General features: G+C 40.2%; 1 protein-coding gene and 1 long non-coding RNA gene across 6 annotated transcripts in view; one reads left to right on the forward strand and one right to left on the reverse strand.

The window, feature by feature from the left end:
- The window catches only part of PDE10A (phosphodiesterase 10A), a 298,350-nt gene that overhangs the window by 233,729 nt on the left and 42,970 nt on the right, over positions 1-21,651 (reverse strand). The window lies entirely within an intron of this gene.
- The window catches only part of LOC112644417 (uncharacterized), a 32,703-nt gene continuing 17,182 nt past the window's right edge, over positions 6,131-21,651 (forward strand). For 2 of the 5 annotated variants that reach the window (XR_003126366.3, XR_003126369.3), the window contains exons 1-2: positions 6,134-6,443; positions 11,377-11,514. This is a non-coding gene — a long non-coding RNA (uncharacterized LOC112644417). Of the gene's footprint in view, positions 6,444-11,376; positions 11,515-21,651 lie in introns of all 5 variants that reach the window. The other 3 variants (XR_007413067.1, XR_003126365.3, XR_007413065.1) reach the window with 3 other exon arrangements.

The raw sequence follows: 21,651 nt of genomic DNA on the forward strand, positions 1-21,651 counted from the left end.
TTGTATATAAATCTTAATAACCAGCACAAAGGGGGCTTTTCTTTCCAAGCCCAAGAAATAGCTGAATACACTGCAAGCATTTACCCTGACAAGTATTTTCAGCCTGCCTTCGCTATTTTTTTTCAAGGCAGAAGTTGGAATGAGGTTTAAGTTTTCCACTTGAAACAAAATTGGTGCAACTGTGTCAATGTCAATGTAGAAATTATTTATTTATTGTTTTTGTTTTGTTTGCTCTACTATAGTAAACCTGTCAGTACTGGCTGCTGTCTCTCATTCAAAGCCCAGGGTTTCCAGTAACAAGAATCACAGCTGTAGGGAATGGGCTGCCAGTGATCTGAACCACTGCAAGCATTACTCATCTGGTCCTGCCCTGCTCTGCAATCTTGGCCAAAAGGCAATGTCAGGTTCACCTCACACTTGAGACACACAAAGGAAGAGCTTAACAGCTCTTTAAAAGATATTTTTAAATGTTAAAAGTAGCTGCTGAATATATAGTAGCCTGACATAAATTAAGAATATAACCTACCCGAGATTACTTTCAGTGGATTTTATGCTGTTCGCAAGAAGGAACTTAATCCACAAAGCTGACCCATTCATTCATCAATGCTTCTTATTTAAAAGACTGTATTATGTGTTCATAACAAAAAGATCTCAAATACCTATTTTAAAATACGAATAAACAAAAATGCTATTATCATGTAAAAAAACATTCATTATAGTATAATTGGTTTTAATTGATTGAAATCCTCACATATATATGATAAAGTTCAAAATGCCCTAATTAGGAAAGTTGATATGACTCAATATCTAAAATGAGAAAAACCAGCACAAATATGAGGTAGTATAATAAAAAAATTTTAAATCAAACAACGTATTTATTGACTCTTGCATTAGCAAAATCTACAGCTAACATTAAGACATTACATTGGACACATTCAATATCTTTAAAACCTTATTAGTAAATATTTAATTTTTTTAAAGATTTCATTTATTTATTCATGAGAATACACAGGAGAGGAGAGAGAGAGAGGCAGAGACACAGGCAGAGGGAGAAGCAGGTTCCATGCAGGGAGCCCGATGCAGGACTCGATACCGGGTCTCCAGGATCACGCCATGGGCTGAAGGCGGCACTAAACCGCTGAACCACCCAGGCTGCCCAAATCTTTTAACAGCGTTTCATTATAACTTAAGAAATTTTAAAATGGCAAATGTACCCCTAAACTCTTCATCTTGTAAGGACATTAATATTATGAGTCATGTATGTCATTCTGAACAAATTAAAGATGCAAAGAGTATCAAGTCAAATTTCAAACATGATGAAAACTTTCCTCAGATTTCTTATTCTGTCGTAGCTCACAAAACAAATTATTCTAAGTAAGCTAAATCAACCAGTAATACTTGTACCATAAAATGTACCAAATTATACTAGCCTGTAATAAATAAGCTTTCTATGAATTGCTTTCTATACTGATTACTTGATATAATATCTTCAATTCTTGGTAAAGGAGAACCCTATGATATTGGATTTGAATTGGAGATAGCATTATTTCATAAATAATAAATTTATCATGTAAATATAGATATATTTAGCTTTCTATGCTAAAAACCCCTAGAAGGAAGAAATAACACCCAAGTTGCAGTGAGCACACCTAGTGCTCAAGTCTTGAATACCAAATACCCTTATCATTAGACAGGACCAGGGCTCCTTGGAGAAATGGCTGATTCCCAGTCTGAGATAGGAAAGCATAAAGTAAATATGGAAAAATATGGCTAGAAGGACAAGAAATAACTAAGGCTAATGGGAGATATGTGAAATGGACTAAGGAAATGTTTTGAAAGGATTCATACTGGCCAAATCTGGGGCAGTTTGAGGATCAGAAAAATAAATATGGCAATGGATTATAACACATTAAATATAAAAGGCAAAAGGATAAATATGGTAACATATTATTATACATTGAATGTAAAAGGAATTCATGAGTCCATATTGATACCCAAAGCAAAGTAAAACAAGGAGGTAGGTAGCTCTTCTTTACAGGATAATTCAGAATTTAAATGAGGACGGAAGAGTAGAATTTTTCAAAAAACATTATTCTGCAAACCTCAAAGTAATAATTCAAGCAAAGATAATCAACGAATGTTAAAACCACTTGAACGACTGGGTGTGGAAAATACGATATTCACACCATCTCAAAGTATCATCCCACAGATTATTATAAAGGAGAAAATATACCTTTAGAGTAGAGACATCTGGCGGACACCAACTAAACCTAATGAGCAAATTTAGCATCACTAAAAATAGAACTGTGACATTATGTGATACAATGAAAAATTGTGCTAAGCCAGAGAACTATATACTCTCTTGCATAATTTGAAAGAGAACTAGCATTTAAAGGGATGGCAGGAGACAAGGCAAACAAGATCGAGGTCATGAAGTCAGGATTATCTCCAATCTATGGATAAAGAAACTAGAATTCAAAGTTAGACAACTTTCTAAAAATCCAGTATCTTGTAATTGGCAAAGCAAAATTTGAACCAAGTCTGTTGACCACAGGAGCCTGGCAACCCAAACGTAATCCTCCATTCTCCCAAACTTTGCAAAGAAACTTGGCCAAAACTTTGATGTCATCAGTCATGACTTTCTCTCCAACTCTACACCCAGTCTGTCAGGAAATCCTGTTGGCTATACCTTTAAAATATATTACAATGCCACCATTGCTCATCCAGTCCACTGCCTCCACTGTGGCCCAGGCCACCATAATTCCTTGCCTGGCTTGATCACTGGCCTCCTAACTTATCTTCCTGGGTCTGCTTCTCAATGCAAAAGTCAGGGTGGTTTTAGTAAGTTAGAGCAGGTCATTTCTCTCCTCAAAATTCTGTAATGGCTTTCTCTCTTACTTAGGGAACAGACAAAACTTTTAATAGGGTTCTGAACATCCTATACAATCTTCGTTTTTCTCCCTTCGTCTCACACTGGCCTCTTTTGCATTGCCTCCAAATATCCCAGGCTGCTCTCAGAACAGGTTTTTGCACTCGCTGTTTATTCCCTCTGATAACCTTGTCACCAGGGATCTGCATGGTTCACCTGCTTGAAATCTTTGCTCAGATTTTACCTTCTTGGTGCAACCTTCCCTGCTTGTAACAATTAAAAGTACAAATACACTCCATATTCCCTTTGCTGTTGCATTTTTCTCTGTAGCACTCCAACCTGATATACTATTTACTTACTTATTTCTACCTATCTCCCTCCTTAATGTAGGTATCCAGGAAGACAGATTTTTTTTTAAATTTGTTCACTGCTATATTACAAATTCCTAAAACAATAGGTATCTAACAGCTGTTGCACAAATGAATATGACAAACCCATACATAAAGATCATAAAGACAATTATCCTTTGAGACCGTTTTTTTAAAAGCCACTTTCTTCTAATAAAGTATTAAATCCAAAGCAGGTTTTAATGTAGAACTAGTCATGAAGTTATCTCAATTCTTAAACTGTATGTAGAAAAGTAAGCCAATGAATGAGTCTTTGGTTGTATTTGTACCTAAGCATTATCCTATATAGAATTTGGGTTTTAGCCACAAAAATATTTTCTCCCTTTAGGTTATTTGTGTTGGTTACAAAACAGTGTTCAGGTAACTTATGTATGATCTTGAGTGTGACTAATCAAGGGAATAAGTCCCTCAAATAAGTCTAAAGCATGTAAACAAAGACTTAGGAAAATTTTGTAGGACAGAAACAGGTCTACTTTAGAAGAAGAATGCCTACATTACCTGTTCTAGTTAGTTCTTTTCCAGACACCTTACTCGCTATGAACAAGATCTTAGCAATGTCAAATTAAAGCAGAGAAGGGAAAACATGAAAGATACTAGGTTTCCTTCTGATTATATCCCTCATACACCATACACTTTGAGTCCCACTTACATATAACAGAGTGGAATCAGAAGCTAACAGAAAGAAGATTGTGAGGCTAGAGAAAAGGCAGCTGAGGCCTGCTGTGTGGGACCCACATGTAAGTGAAGCAGGTGTTCCCTCCTAAACCACACACTCACTGCAACTTATTACACGAGGGTAAGTAACGTCTTACCTACTGGAGGCCATGAGTCAAACCAACAAACCATTCACAAGTCTAATTTAAAAAGAGTTTTTCCACTTATATTTTCTTGAGGAAAAAACCCCAAACCTGTCAAGTCACTGGTTATAATTAAAATACCAATATATGTATTGACAACTCTATAGTTGTATCTGAGAATGGTAAAATTTAGTTTTGCAGAAGTTTGGAAGCAAACTTTACTACTCATGTTGAATTTCTGTTCTTATTTCCAGATTTTGGAGAGAGCTCGCCCCATAAGACTAGTAATATCAAAGAAATTTTAAAATATAACTTTTAAGAGTTATAGGCAAATGCATTGGCAACTTATTGTCAAAGTATCTTTTCAAACAGGAAAAACAAATAACAAAATGCTTTTTAGCAAAAGTGTACTTAAAATTTTCCAAACTTAAAACATTTGTTCAGAGGTTGTTCATGAAAGAGGAAATTCTTCCCCTGATATGTAATCAGGATACAAATGGTTTGACCCCGACTATGTGAGCTTGAGCAGTGGACTCATCCTAAGATTCAGATCTGTAAAATGGTGGTAATGAGAGTAGCAATCTCATAAGGATTATGTGAAGATTCCTAAAGACGACATACATCAAATTCTTCATGTACTGTCTAGAATGTGGTAACTGTCCAATAAATGGTTCCCTGGGCTCTTCTATTTTTCTGTTAAGCTCATACAACAAATACAATGCAAAATCCATTTTCAAAGAAAAAAAGTTCCATTATCTCTATACTGTTTTTCAGATAAACTAGGAAAAACTCTAAGCTACTGATCCTGGATACAGGGTTAAAAACTTGCTTTTGCTCCCAGCGAGGAACATGGCTGTGGACCTTCAAGACAAATCCATCATGACTGCCTCTGCACTGGTGCACCCTCTTTCCTGTCTGGAAGAGCTCTCCAGTCCTCCCTCTGGAATGCTTTCTCCCATCTACCACCCCACCCAGATGCACTTCTCAACCCTCCCCTAAAGAACTTCCAGATCAGCCTTGGACAGCCTACCATATTCTAATGTCTTCTTCTCTCAGGCCATTTTCAGAACTGCTGTATGATGGGACAATTAGGGATGAGTTTTAAAGGACAGGATCCTCAGGAACTGTATGCCATCCCTCCCCTGCTGTGACTGCTAGGGATCCTGACGAGGAACACGGAGGAACACGTGCTCTGCCGAGAGCCAAGGCATGCGAGACCTGGTGCGCACAGAGCAGCAGTCACAGCAGCACGGCAGCCTTCTTCCCTTCAGGAGGCAACCAGACCTCTGCGTGCAGCTCTTGCTCAGTTTACCTCCCTCCCTTGAGGCTGGCCATTCAAATGTTTCTCTGCTGCACACACGCACGGTGCCCCTGCAGTCCCTCCTTCTCCAGCACTACCCTTTCTGCTCTGCTGTCGGAGGAGCTGCCTTACAATCAGTTTTGGTTTTATTCCCATCAGTCCTTTTCGTGACCTCTTGCAATAATGAAAAGTCAGAGGAAACCATAAAGTCACTGCATCCTTCATTTAATCCACATTAATAAAAAAAAATAAATAATAACCCACATTAATTAGGAAAAGACTAGGTGTGCCTCTGTTTCATTGTGGTATCAAGAAAAGCCACTTAGAGAACCCCCAGAGTCTTTCAGCAGGTTTGGCCGAACACCTGGTACACAGCAAGTGCTTAATAAGCATTCATGTGAACAGGCCCCCTCCTCACCATATAATCTTGCCATACCACAGTGAGCCACTAACTGCCAGGGCTCGAAGGCAGGAACAGGAACGCTTCTCAGGCCACCAGCTCAGAGCCTCTAAGCAGGCCTCCCTGGCCTCTTCGGCAGCCGGACTCCCAGCGTCGGCATCAGGCATGCGGACCGTCCTGGGAACAGAGACTTGCACAAGCCCTTAGATTACTTCCTTTCTACCTGGAGTCAAAGCTGACATCAGTGGAGTCTTCTCCTGTCCAATCTCATAGGCCAAGCATTGACCAACCGCCCTCCAACAGATTCCAACTGCCAGAGGCTGGCTACAAGCGTGTTCCCTTTGGGGCCGCTGACATCACAGTCCAACCGTGGAATCTTCACGTCCTCACACTTCACACGCCCCTCCCCAGCCAGAGGCTTTCATCTCTCTCAATCAACACTTCCCACCCAAATGAGAATTTGACATCTTGCAATCAATCACCTTCACTCCTCGGGGGATTCCAGGGAAGAAGCACTGGGTTTTCAGCACTACATGGGGACATGCTGCCAAGAGGGCCTGCAGCCTTTCCAACACACTAACCACCTCGTGGAGAGAGAGAGTGGCAAGCCAGCGCACAGTTCTAAAGCACGATTGTCTATGAAAATGGCAGTGAATGAGTTCTCTGTGAGGTGAGGTTTTAAGATCAGGGTAAAACCTAATCCAATGAGAAAGTGGGTTGTCTTGAGGGTCTTTGCTTCTATTTAAGTAACCAAATTGTGTGTGTGTGTGTGTGTGTGTGTGTGTGTCCTAATGTGTCCTTCGATTTACAACATAGCAAGTATTTCTTGCTGGGCTCACTGTTACGAAATCAGAGCTCCCTTTCTCCTTTCTCTTCCCCTCCAGCAAGATCCTGCCAGCCTCCCTGCTCCTAACTTCCTCACTCTTTCTCTCTGGATCCCACTAATTTACATCCATATGCTTCCTCATAAAATCTTTCACTCACACAACACATATCCATGTGATCCTGAGACCACTGAGTCAAGGACAAGAAGAGTGCGTGCTCATCAGGTTATCCACAGGGCCTACTGAGCTGCCTCCACCCACTCTGGCAGGATTGTATCAAGCAGTATCACACATGGTTAGTTAAAAAATTGCTCCGAATCTATTCCCTCCACTCTTGCCTCACAAATAAGGAATTAATTCTTTAAACACACCTGATGCAGAAAGCAGTAGTAGCCAAATTGAGTGTTCAAAGATTTATGTTAAGTATGATTTCAATATTTTTTCCTCTAGCTACTCAAATACAGTAACATTAACATTTTGTTTTGCAAACAGTTTTGTATTACACATAATTTGCTAACATTTCCCGAGTGCCTGCTATGTACTATGCAATGTTTTATGTCACTTAGTGGCACTGTAATATGTATGCTTACAACTGTTCTAGGAGGTGGAGAGGAGGAAGGCAGTGCACTAAAATTGGTACACTCCAACACTTTAAGATCCCATTGCCCTCTCCTTCAAATTCATTCCACAAGAGTAATTACTTTTAAGATTTCTTCGTCTTTAGATGCCCCACTCCCTGACATTTTTACACTAAGAACTTGCTAACAGACAACTTCTTAGCCCTTCAAAGAATTCACATCAATTAGTCAGGCCAGCTGTTCTCTGATGTTTTAATTTGCCCTTCCATGCATAGGTAACCAGTACAGTCTCTCACGCCTGCCTAATTTATTAATAATACCTTATGATTATAGTCTCTTCTCAACATCTCTATAAATAGAGTCCTATGCTGAAGAGCCTTACCTGCTACTACAGTATTGAAACCCACCTTGTCCCGGGTGCAAGAATTACTGTTATATGGTAGATGTCCGAAAATGAAGAAGAAATCAGTATTTTTAAAGCAGACACTATGAGCAGGATACAATGAGCAGAGCAGGCTAACAAGAGCAGTCTGTACTTTCCATGCTGTCTTTTTTCTCTGTACTACTTACTGGGCCCCAGCAGTCTCCATAGGCTTTTCCAGAGTCAGGAAAGTCAATCAAGAAAGGAACTGTAGCTAAGGTGCCAGGTGGTAGTGACACAGACAGTATACCAGCCCTGGACCCCCCTTGCCTCCCCACCCCCTCCCCACCGACCACTCCAACCCGGATCACACTCATCTCAAGCCAACAGTCAAGAGATTCAGCTGTCAGCTTTGTGAGATGCCCTAGGGTAATAATAACCCCGCTGACTTCTGGGGCTTAATTAATAAATGCACCACTGGAATGTCCCAAACATGCAGTCTGGTCACTGTGGAAAGTGACTGGGAACAATATTTTGGAGGAGGGGAAGATTTACCAGGAAGTGAAGTTCCAAGGCCTAGCACTTGCACAGGCCCTTTCTAAGATCCCAGGAAAGACCAGACTGAGGAGTTTTTGTGATATTTACAAAAGTGAGACACTTTTGCATTCTTTTACATAAAGAAGACATCCATGATACAAAGTTCAACCCCACAAAAATCCAGTGCTCCTAAATTATACTTTATACAATGGAAGGCTCTAATTGAAAGACAGACAGCTAAAGTCTAAGCTAATTTGTATTATATATATATATTTTAAGATTTTATTTTTGTATTTATTCATGAGAGACACAGAGGCAGAGACATAGGCAGAAGGAGAAGCAAGCTCCCTGCCGGGAGCCTGATGCGGAACTCCATCCCAGGACCCCAGGACCACGATCTGAGCCAAAGGGAGACGCTCAACCACTGAGCCACCCAAGTGCCCCATATTGTATTTATTTATGTGATATCAGAGGCTGTTTTTCCTCTAATATGAAAACAAAATTAACTTTCAGAAGAAGGGAGATAAGTAAAAAAAAAAAAACAAATTTCATGTTAAAAAGTACAAATAATGGTGTAATATGATCTGCCTCTTTTTCAGATATATTGAAACATCTCTGGTAACACATGGGCATCTTTTTGTTAAATGTATTGTCTGATGCATCTGCATGAGTAAGTCTGGGATGGCGATCAAAGCTCTCCCACAAGATCCTGCTGTGCAGCTATGTTGAAAAATACATGTACCAAAAGATTTATAGGCTTACATCCCATGGCAACTCCTTAAAAACTCACTGATACTTATTATAACTTAGTAAGAGACATAAAGGCAAAGGCAACTGTAAGCCGCATTGTTACCAGGGAACAATTAGAATCAGAGAAGTAACTTTTAGTCACTTTTTTAGCAAAAATGACACTTCTAACACTCTGTGTTGTAGCTGAAAGGATTCTAGTGAAAACAGTAAATACCCATAAGTCAGAAGGCTCTTGAGTAAGAAAGGGAAGTCCTCCTGCAAGCAGCTCAGTTCTTAGATATAGGGTTCCCTCCTAAGGCATTAGGATTCTAAGTTGCTCCCACATTGTTCAAATGAAGGGCGATTTGCAGAGGGTCAGGGAAGGACAGTGCACCTGTGGGGATGAGGGGTGCTCCTCCAAGGAACGACTGGTGGCAGCCTTTGGCTCACTGACAACTGGAAACTAGAAATGTAGAGAAAGCAGCAAGTCCCTTGTTGTTTGAGAAGTAGCTTTTACCTAAATGTTTATCCGCTGGGAAATGAATACATAAAAAGTTGTATAAGCAAACAATGGAAAACTATCCCCCAATTAGAGGAAGCAGGCAGTAAAACCACACCAATTACCATACACGCTGTATTTCTCCTTGTTTGAGGCAATTCTTACAGACCTAGCTCTTTCTGGGATACATGGGAAGTACAGTAGTCGAGACATGCACACAAAGAAAATAGTATTTAAGCTTAGCAAAGAAGAATATAGGACAAACAGGGAGGCTTTGCTCTACTACGGAATTTAAAAATTAGATTCCTTCCTAGTACCCAATTCTTCTCTTTTGTAGGCTTTAATCACAATTTTTAATAGTTAATGTATCAAGTAACTATTCATGTAATTGTCTTCTTCCTCACTCTATAGTAAATTTCAGTGAGGGTAGTGGCCATTATAAAGATAATACAGTACCTGATAAATACTAGGCACTGAAGAAATGTTTTCTTTCTTTTTTTAAAGATTTTATTTATTTATGAGAGAAAGAGAGAGAGGCAGAGAGAGAAGCAGGCTCCATGCAGGGAGCCCGATATGGGACTCGATTCCCCAGTCTCCAGGATCACACCCTGGACCAAAGGCAGGCGCTAAACCTCTCAGCCACCCAGGGATCCCGTGAAGAAATATTTTCAATAAGTAAATCATTACCTGTAGCTTCAAGTGCTGCTTACATACTTGATAGCAGTTCAGCCCTTTCTCCTAAGTATCAGCCCCTTCTGACCCACTGACTAGCTGATGTGCTCACCTGAATATCCGTTACCCAGCTACCTCTGAAGCTGAGTTACAAAACTGCACTTACCCTCTAAAAAAGTTGTTTCCATGCTGCCAAAAGCATGCAAAGATAGATACGGAGAAAGTCCTTTGTAGCATTACTTTTAAGTGCAAACATAAAGAAATAAATGGATCCTTGGTGGCTCAGCAGTTTAGCTCCTGCCTTTGACCCAGGGTGCGATCCTGGAGTCCCAGGATCGAGTCCCACGTCGGGCTCCTGGCATGGAGCCTGCTTCTCCCTCTGCCTGTGTCTCTGCCTCTCTCTGTGTCTATCATGAATAAATAAATAAATAAATAAATCTTTAAAAGAAAGAAATGGAAACTTCCTGACAGGATGGGATACCACTTACCTTTTACACTAATAAATAAAGTAGATCCATCTCTGTGCACTTGAGTACAAGCAGGAAAGCTGCTTGTCCTAGGTTATTGAATGACAAAAGAACATAGCAAAAGGTACTACTTCTGTTCGAGATGATCATTACACACATATGTGGTTGAAAACATGCAGCGACAAAAACTACAAGGGTCACTTGGTGGAGTGGAGTTTCTCCTTTTACTCTGTACACTGTTCACATCATCGAATAGTCTCTACAACAGTTAAAAAGCATTCAGAAAACAACCCTTGTCTGCATTCCTCATCTAGAGGCCAAACTTTTCGCTCAAGGTCACCAAATCCAAAACTAGGTAGCTCTCCTGGGCTTCTCCATTCCCTCACTTCTGAAATTAAAAACAAAACAAAACAAAACAAAAACAAAAAACACATCTTTATCCATTTTAATCCCTTAGCATTGCTTCTGTCTCTTCTCTCCAGCCCAGCCCCTCTGCCTTAACATAAGCCTTCGTCATCTCTCTCTAGGTCAGTCCACTAACCGACTTCCCTTCCTTCATCTGCACCCCCTCCACTCCATCTCTGACATTGCCTCCACGCTTCCAGAACCCACACTCCAGGGAGGAGGCATGCAGGCAGGCCACAGCACAGATTTACCCCTTCCCCTGGTTCCTTACAGCCTGTGCAGTGGTGTCCACTCAACAGGACACCTGCCTAAACATCATCTCCCACCATTTCTCCCATCGTGCTCCATGTTTTTCTAATAATAAACCTCTTGCAGTTCCCTAAATCTGCCATAGTTTTGTTCATGCTGTTTCCCTTTGCCTGGTATGTACTTCCCTTTTTCCTACCTCTGGCGAGAGTAAAATGGCTTTCACTTAAGAAGTCAAGCCAAGCATCACCTCCTCCATCACTCTCTGCTCCTTTTCCCTCACAGGGCATACTCCTTCCTTTGTGCTCTCACTGAATCTTCCACGGAGTCAGTAAAATCAAGTGGGAACTACCATGTATTGTCCACTGCTGAGTGCCAGGAACTTTAAATGCTTCGTGCATTCCATGCTAATGCTATTTTGAGGTAGGTAGGCTTCTGTACTTTATAGCTTATACGATGTTGAAACTTCTCCCATTTTAGGAATGACAAGATAGAAGTCAGAAGATTACATGGGAGGGCAAGGGAGTGAGAACTTGTCCAAAACCTTGCAGTAGAAGAGAGATATTTTGATTCCAAATATTTCCAGCACTCACTATGCTGCATCACTTTTATTAACATTGATTTCATTGTACTTACTTGCTTCAATTTCTCCTTTTCTCTGTGAAATCCTAATCTGTAGACAGGAACTATTTCTGATTCCTGCTTTGATCCTAATACGGAGTTGAGCACACATCCAGAGCTCACAGATATTTGCTATGCTGTGCAGCCAAGTGAGTCAGGGAGAGCACAGCCATTAGGGGCACAAGATTTGGAGTCACACAGCATGACCTTGAACAAACTATTACATCTCCACGCCTCAGCTTCCCTAAAAGGGCAGTAGTGACATAAAGAATTTTGCACAGGGCTACAGAAAAGATTTAATGAGATGACACAAATAAAGCACCTTCCACACAGCCTGGAACTCGGTAAATTCTCAAAATTGCTGTCAATAGTTAACAGTATCAGTGAAAAAAAAGAAACTCATTATAGGGGCAGGCATCAGCCAATTAGGGTGAAGTTTTGCTGAAGAAAGAAACTATCTCAGAATCTTAGTTGCTTAAAACACCAAGGATGTATTTGCACTCACTGTACTTGCCCACAGAAGCTCTGGTGATTCACCTCTACTTTGCTCTCACTCAAGAACTCAACATAAAACCTCCTCTGAAACATCACTCTAGGGGCACCTGAGTGGCTCAGTGGTTGAGCATCTGCCTTTGGCTCAGGGCATGATCCTGGGGTCCTGGGATCAAGTCCCTGCATGGAGCCTGCTTCTCCTTCTGCCTGTGTCTCTGCCTGTCTCCCTCTCTGTGTTTCTCATGAATAAATAAATAAAATCTTTAAAACAACAACAAAAATATCAGCCTACCCCAGCAGGGGAAGGGATGACAGGGTACTGTGCACTAGGTCATAAAGACTTCCAGGGTTAAGTGGCACACCTCACCTCCCCCCCACACCTTATTGGTCACAGCAAGTCATGTGATCATAAGTTCAAAGAGGGCAGGGACATGCACTCTTACTCATACCTAGAAGAGCCCAAAATATCAAATCACCATTGACCACAGTGGGGATGGAAGAGCACTTCTTGGAGGAGTAGGTGCATGAGGTACAGCAAGTGGAAGAAAAGCCGAGGGCAGGCAAAGGGAAAGGAACGGTCAGAGGTGGGCAGAGATGGCACAGATGTCAGGTCTGGGAGGAGCACCCACGCTGTGGCATGATGCAGCTGGGACGCTCGGGATGTGGAGCCTGCAGGAGCTGGGGCCAAGGAAGACCACCGGAACCCGAATGCTGGGGACATTTATGCTGTGATCATGGTTCTCTGGGTGCAGGGGACCCAGCAGATCGGCATGATACTCAGAATTTAATATGATCGACGCAGGGCTCTTTCTATTTCAATGGGAAGTATATTTGTTCTGTTGTTACCCTATCACAAGTATACTCATATATCTGTTTTCTTGCTTCACAACTTGGAAATAGCAAAATAATTTTTTTCAAAATATTTTCCCCCTGGATGGAGAAAAAAGCTAACTTCTGGAAGTTCACTGACAATAGGACACCCGTCAGCACAAAGAGCAGTTTCTCCTCATGGGAAGAGGCTGTAGGACACACCCCAGTCCTTGACTGTGGACAAGAAAGCTTTCATGTAATTAATTACTCGAATACCAATTCAAAGAACATGTCCCAAAAACTGAGGCCAGGCAGATGCAGTGCGGAGAGAGTTTTATGTACATGACATTTATCTCCACACGACTTCCAGAGTCTCTGGTGTCAGCTGAATTTACAAAGCACAGATGGGGGTCACCCGAACATTACCTCTGTGAGCGTTAGGAGATCATGCCAAAATGCCTGTCATGTCAGAGATTTGCTCTATTATTCTGTGGAGTGATTTTAATTCAAGTATTGCTTTTCTGCCATAAGTGATAACTCACAAGATTTTTAAAAATATTTTATTTATTAGAGAGAGAGAACACTCGAGAGAGCACATATGTGCAAGTGGTGGGCAGGAGGGAAGGGCAAATATAGAGAGAATCTCACGTAGACTCCCCACTGAGCGTGGAGATGGACCCAGGCTTGATCTCACGACCCTGAGAACATGACCTGTGCTGAAATCAAGAGTCAGACGCTCAACTGACTGAGCCACCAGGTGCCCCAACTCACAGGACTTTTACAGTTCCTACTGTGAACACTGCATCTACGCTGTGCACTAACCTCATACACACCTTCCTCTTATTTAATTGCTTTATAAGCAAGTGGCCCTCGAAATGATTTAACCTTTATGTGTGAGAGAGATTGTAAAGCAAAAGAATGATGGCTGCATGAGAAGTCAGAAAAACTTCCCTGGCTTGAGCCCCCATCCTTAAATTCCCATTTGACTTTTTTTTTTTAATACTCTGTTTATTTATTCATGAAAGACCCGGAAAGAGAGGCAGAGACACAGGCGGAGGGAGAAGCAGGCTCCCTGTGGGGAGCCCAAACCTGGGACTCGATCCCGGGACTCCAGGATCATGCCCTGAGCTGAAGGCAGATGCTCAACCACTGAGCCACTCAGGAATCCCCGGGTTGACTTTTAACAAGAGGTGTGATTTACCTTATCTAGGCTTGTCTCTCATACTATGAGTTCTGCCAATCGAACTTCACGCTCTCACCTGGAGCTTTCTAATGGGAGCAGCTGAGAGCCCAAATCAGCACTAAAGTCAATCCTAATACTGTGCCTAACCCCTTGGCTCCGCTTCTACCTCTCTTCTGAAATGGTGTTCTTTCCACAGAATAAAATCTCAATGTTTGTTTCTCAACTCTTTCAACTGCAAAGAGTTATTGGGATAAAAATCCCAATTCATAACTAGTGAAGCAAAAAACAAATGAACCCCCCCCCCCCCCAAAAAAAAAGGCATGAAGCTGTCACCTGGTGCAATGGTTTCAAACTTTGTGTGAAAAAGAAACACAAGACTGTTATACTAAACCATTGAGATTTTCAGGGTACTTGTTACTGCATCAAAACTGAGCCTATCCTGACTGCCAGGCTCCCTGCACATGACTGACCACAGGCTCACCCCTGCTTAACTGCAACAGCGGACGAAGAAAATTGCCCCCCCTGGTGTCCTGCCAGTCCTGAGGAAGGGCACTGACTGGCATTCCTGGGGTTGAATCCTTGGGCCAGATGATGGGACACTATGAAGTGCCAGCCCCAAATCACAGGCCTTCTAACACAGGTCTGCTACCAGGAGGGGCGTGGGAAAGACAGAGCAGCAATAATTACTCACCCATAGGATTCTTTCTCTCTAAAACTAACTTCAGCTCTGAGTAAATACCCGCTAGTCTATCAGCATCATTAGCACAGCCACGATGGGTTTTCATTTCCTTCACGAAAGCAAAGAGAAGAAAATTCCCCATAAATATTTTTTTAAAGATTTATTTATTCGTGATAGACAGAAAGAGGCAGAGACACAGGAGGAGGGAGAAGCAGGCTCCATGCCAGTAGCCTGACGTGGGACTCGATCCTGGGACTCCAGGATTGTGCCCTGGGCCAAAGGCAGGCGCTAAACCGCTGAGCCACCCAGGGATCCCTCCCCATAAATATTAATACAGTTTTCTCTAAGAAAGCCTGCCACAGTGTTTGTATTAAACAAATCACTTCTGTTTGATACAACTCTAAGTGCAGCAAGGATCATGTATAGATCTTTCCCAGCCCATGAAGACTTGCCAAATTCTGTTAGAAAATTATACAGCCCTCACTAATTGCTGCAGACAATTTCAGTTGGTTTCCAACATCAGATACCATCTTTTCCTGCTTCTTTTACACACTCCTATACCTGCTTCTCCCTAGTACTGAACACACACATAGTAAACATGCAAAAGACAATGCAAATTTCACTTAGGGTCTCAAAAATCACCATATACTGAATATTACCATTAGGAACAAATATCTACACAAGATAATTCATGCCAAATTACCCACTATAAATTTAAAAGCAGACCAAATGAGATTTATATTGCTCAAGGAATAATAGAAAGTAGTTTTTGATGTGAAACATTTTTCTATTTCTCTGAACTATGGCAACACTCAGGGAGGATCTTTTCATTCCTGCCCCAACCCAGCACATGTAAACAAACATCAGGTGTACTCTCCTTATCCACATTTGCTTGTGAAACTATCTTCACATTAGGAAATGATGTGAGAAATAAACCTTATGGTTTTGTCCCATACCAAGACGAATGCTAATTAAAGTATACATTAAGAAACTACTAAAATAGCCCTACAAAGCATCTGTTTCAGCAAGAGAGCCACATCTCACTACATTTCTCTCATGAATAACTATAAAAATATCTAAGCATCCACACATCAAAAACTTAATCTGAACATTTTAGCCAGTAGGACATAAAGTCAAACAGAATGACATAAGAACAATCAGCAAAGTCCTTCATTATATTTGAAATCAGAAACAATGTTTAAAGATGAAAATGCATTCAAATCTGATACATAGTATATTGAAAAATTCAAACGAAAAAGGACGTTTTCTCTTAGGAGATAGTTGCTCTTTTATATTTTAGTAATTCTCCTTTATACAGGCATACTTTCAAATGAAAAAAAAAATCTCTCACTTTATTTTCGTTCCTTGTATCATGTGGTGAAATAGAAGGTAACATTAGTTTCCCAACAGAAGCTGACTTTTTAAGGGTAATTTTATATATTCTTTGTGTACATTCAGATTTTTTAAATGTATCACACTCCATAACTCACGTAGTCAATAAACTGAGAACTTAGTTGATTATAGCCAAGAAGTTGCCTATTTGTAGACACTGTGGAAGTCCAAAGAACTGTAAAGTAGAGGTTATAAAATTTATTATTATCAGGGCTGTGAAATTACCTGAGTCAGTATGTAAGCTCCTTAACCAAACAAGAATATAAAAGTTAATTTTATATATTCTTTATATTCTAATATTTTAATTAACATCTATACTTCAGCCCTTATTTCTCTTTTCAACTTCAGGCCCTACATTAACTACTAATACCACTTATCATTTCTATTCATTTATCCAACAAATACTTCAGTTTGAACTGAACTCACCCCTAAGCTGGCCCTTCTCCTGGGACCCCTTTCTCAATGCTCATACCCTGGAGGTTTTCCAGGGTTCCCAGCCATCCTCCTATCACTGCCACATGCAACCACAAACCCCAGTTGTGCTAATTATGCCATACACACATCTCTCAGGTGCATCCACTCTTTTCACCCCTTGTGTCAGTTACTAGGTCCTAAGCATTTGTGGATTATTTCCCCACTCTGCTAACTATTTGGCCTTAAACTATGCCCCTCTAAACCACTGTTCATAAATGCCAATGTAATCCTTAAAATGCTAATTTATTGTTATTCTTCATACTCCTTAAAAACCTTTAGCCAATTCTCATCACTTGAAGAAACCAAAACTGTTAAAGAACAAAGCCCAAAGTTTGGGTTAAACAAATGATCAGTGAAACTAAGAGCTGGTTTGTTGAAGAGATAAACAAAATTGGCAAACCGTTAGCTAACTCACCAGGAAAAAAAAAAAAGAGTACTCAAAATCAAAAATGAAAAAAATGTTACAACTGATACTAATCCTTCTCAAACTCTTCCAAAATACAGCCAGCATTACCCTGATACCAAAACTAGACAGAATTTCACAAAAAAAGAAAATTATAGGCCAATATCCCTGATGAACATAGATGCAAAAATCCTCAAAAAAAAATTAGCAAACTGAATTCAACAATACATTAAAGGACCGTTAACTATAATCAAGTAAGATTTAGTCTAAGGATGAAAGGATGGTTCAATATCCACAAATCAGTCAATATAATACACAATAACAAAATGAAGGATAAAAATCATATGATCACCTCAAAAGATGTACAAAAAGCATTTGAAAAAAATCAACCTTATGGTTCCATTTATGATAAAAACTCTCAACAAAATGAATATAGAGGTAGAGGGAATATACCTCAACAAAATAATGGCAAATTATGACAAGCCCACAGCTAACATACTCGAGAGTAAAAAGCTGAAAGCTTTCCCTCTAAGATCAGGAACAGACAAGGATGTCTACTCTTACTAGTTTTATCCAACACAGTATTGAAGTCCTAGCCAGAGAGCAGTTAGGCAAGAGAAAGAAACAGAAGACAACCAAATTGGAAGGAAAAAGTGGAGCACCTGGCTGATACAGCCAGTGGAGCACATGATCTTGGGATTATGGGTCTGAGCCCAACATTGGGTATAGAGATCACTTAAAACTAAAATTGGGGCATCTGAGTACTGAAGTAGGTTGGGCATCTAACTCTTGGTTTGGGCACAGGTTGTGATCTTGGGGTCATGAGATTGAGCTCAGTGTGGAGTAAGTTTGGGTTTCTCTTCCTGCTTTCTCTCCCTCTCTCCAACCCTCACCCCCACTCATGCTCTCTCTCCCTCAAATAAACGAATATATTTTTTAAAGATTTTATTTATTTATTCATGATAGAGAGACAGAAAGAGGCAGAGACAGAGGCAGAGACAGAGGCAGGCTCCATGCATGGAGCCTAACGTGGGAATCGATCCCAGGACCCCAGGCTCGTGCCCTGGGCCAAAGGCAGGTGCTAAAACCACCGAGCCACCCAGGGATCCCTAAACGAATATTTTTAAAAATAAAATCTTTGGGTAGTCTGGGTGGCTCAGCGGTTTAGCACCGCCTTCGGCCCAGGGTATGATCCTGGAGACCTGGGATCGAGTCCCACGTCGGGCTCCCTGTATGGAGCCTGTTTCTCCCTCTGCCTGTGCCTCTGCCCCTCTCTCTCTCTCTCTCTCTCTCTCTCTCTCTCTCTCTGTGTCTCTCATGAATAAATAAAATCTTTTAAAAAATAATAAAAATAAAAATAAAATAAAATCTTTAAAATAATAAAATAAATAGTTTTTAAAAGGAATAGAAGAAGTAAAATTCACTATTCGCAGATGATATGCTGTTGTACATATAAAATCCTAAAGACTTCATCAAAAAACTGTTAGAACTAATAAATGAATTCAGTCAAGTTGAAGGATGAAAAAAATCAATATACAAAAATCAGCTGTGTTTCTATACACTAATAACAAACTATCAGATTAAGAAAACAATCCTTTACCACTACATCGAAAATCATAAAATACCTAATAAAGTTAACCAAAGAGGCAAAAGACCTGCATATTGAAACTACAAGACATCAGTGAAAGAAACTGAAGAGAACATAAATAAATGGAAAGATATTCTGTGTTCAGAGTTTAGAAAAATTAGTATTGTTAAAATGTCCATACTATCCAAAGCAGTATACAGATTCAATGCAAACTCCATCAGAATTCTAATGGTATTTTTCATAAAAATAGAACAGTCCTGAAATTTGCATGGAACCACAAAAGACCCTGAATAGCCAAAGCAATCTTGAGGACAAAGAAGAAACCTGGAGGCATTATACTCCCTATATTTCATGCTGTATTACAAAGTTGTAGTAATTAAAACGGTATGGTATTGGTGTAAAGACAGAAATGTCAGTGGAACAGATTACAGAGATCCCATAAATAAATCCATGCATACAAAGTGAATTGATTTGTTTCAAAGGAGTCAAGAATATATGACAGGGAAAAGACAGTCTCTTCAATAAAGGGTGCTGGGAAAATTGGACAGCCACATGTATACAAAAGAATGAAACTGGACCACTATCTTAAATTATACACAAAACTTAATTCAAGACAGGTTAAAGATTTGAACATTTAAGATCTGAAACTATAAAACTTCTAGAAAAAAAACATAGGTGGTAAGCCCCATGATGTCAGTCTCAGTGAGGAGTTTTTTTTTTAAGAGTTTTTTATTTTTTAAAGATTTATTTATTTATTTATGAGAGAGAGAGAGAGAGAGAGAGAGAGGCAGAGACAGAGGAGGAGGGAGAAGCAGGCTCTATGCTGGGAGCCTGACGTGGGACTCAATCCCAGGACTCCAGGATCACGTCCTGGGCCAAAGGCAGGCACTAAACCACTGAGCCACCCAGGGATCCCCACAGTGAGGAGTTTTTAAATCAGTCACCAAAAGCAAGGCAACAGAAGCAAAAACGAACAAGTGGGATTGCATAAACTCACAAGCTTCTGCACTGCAAGGAAACCATCAACAAAATGAAAAGGCAACCTATTGAATGGAGAAAATACTTGCAAACCATATATCCTATAAGGGGTTAATATTACAAATATATAAAGAACTCTTATTACTAAACAATAAAACAATCTAATAAACGGGCAGAAGAGGACTGCCTGGGTTACTCAGTCAATTAAGCATCCAACTCTTGATTTTGGCTCAGGTCATGATATTGGGGTACTGGAGATTGAGCCCGACAGCAGGCTCAGTGCTCAGTGTGGAGTCTGCTTGAGATTGTCTCTCTCTGCCTTCTGCCCCTCACCCACCAGCTCATGTGCTCTCCCTCCATCTAAATAAATAAATAAACTGTCTTTTAAACAAACAAACAAATAAATAAATGGGCAGAAGATCTGAATAGACATCTTTCCAAAGAAGATACGGATGGCCAACAGGTACATGATGCCCAACATCACTAATCATCAGAGAAATGCAAATCAAAACCACAATGAGATGTTATCTTGCACTTGTTAGAATAGCTACTATCAAAAAGACAAGAAATAACAACTGTTGGCAATCACGTTGAGAGAAAGAAACCCTTGTGAGAATGTAAACTGGTGCAACCGCTATGGAATACAGTATGGAAATTCCTCCAAAAATTAAAAATAGAACTACCATATGATACAGAAATTCTACTTGTGGGTGTTTGAAAAATATAATATGCACCCCCCTTGTTCATAGCAGCATTATTTACAACAGCCAAGACATGGAAACAATCTAGGTGTCCATTGATGGATGAATGGATAAAGAAATTGTAGTACATATATACAATAGCTTTAAAAAAAATGACATCTTACCATCTGCAGTAACATGGATAAGCCTCGAGAGCATTAGGCCAAGAGAATTCAGTCAGAGAAAGAGAAATACTGTATGATCTCCCTTATATGTAGAATCTTAAAAACAAACAAACTCACAGACACAGAGAACTGACTGGAAGTTGCAAGAGGCAGGGGAGTGAGAAATGAGTGACCTGTTTTTTGTGGGGTTTTTTTTTAGCTTAAACAAAATGAATAAAAATTTAAAAATAAGTAAAGTGCATCTCTGGTACATACAAAGATAACTAAGTAACAACTAATATGGCTTCTAAAGGCCTAATCCAAAATCACCTCTTCAGCTTCACCTCCTACCACTCAACTCCCTACTATATAACTCCAAGCACATAGACCTGGATAGGCGATGGGTGCATCTTATGCCTGACCTTGACTCTTGCAGGACAGCTTCCCTTCCAACCTACCTCCATCCCAACCTGGTTAAGGCCTGCTAATCTAAGCCTCCCTCGAGAGCCTTATTGTGACTAATTTCTGCAGGTTTTCCCCCAACACACCAAGCCTGGACCAGGCATTGTCTGATAGTCTCTCTGGAACAGATACTAGTTTTATTTTGTTCACTATTATATTTCTAGCACTTAGGAGAATCCCTGACACACCGGAGGCATTCAGTAAATATCTGAATTAAATGAACTGGACTGAAGAAAAGATGTTCAAAACCCTGTGCAGTTTCAGTGATCAAACAAATTCTCCTGATCAAACAAATAAGGAATGCCACATGAGGAACTATTCACTGTAAAGGGTAGGGATTGTTCACTGTCAAGAATGGGATAAAACAGAAATCTAAGCAAAGTGTTAAATTGATTGGACAGATTTTGCAAAAACACATATAAAATCAACAGTGCAATTCCATTATTTTAAGAAAAAGCAAATTTGATAAGGTAGCTAATTGTCACAACAATTATGTGAACCCTATCATTTTAAATGTCAGTTTTCTAAAAACATGCTTTATTCAGATACTTTTAACAAATTCTGTTGAATATTTCCAATACCAAAGTGATGAAGATAAGTTTGGATATGTTCCGTTATGTGACAAACAGAAGCA

Source organism: Canis lupus, chromosome 1, assembly GCF_003254725.2.
Source record: "Canis lupus dingo isolate Sandy chromosome 1, ASM325472v2, whole genome shotgun sequence".
In the NCBI taxonomy this organism is placed as follows: domain Eukaryota; kingdom Metazoa; phylum Chordata; class Mammalia; order Carnivora; family Canidae; genus Canis; species Canis lupus.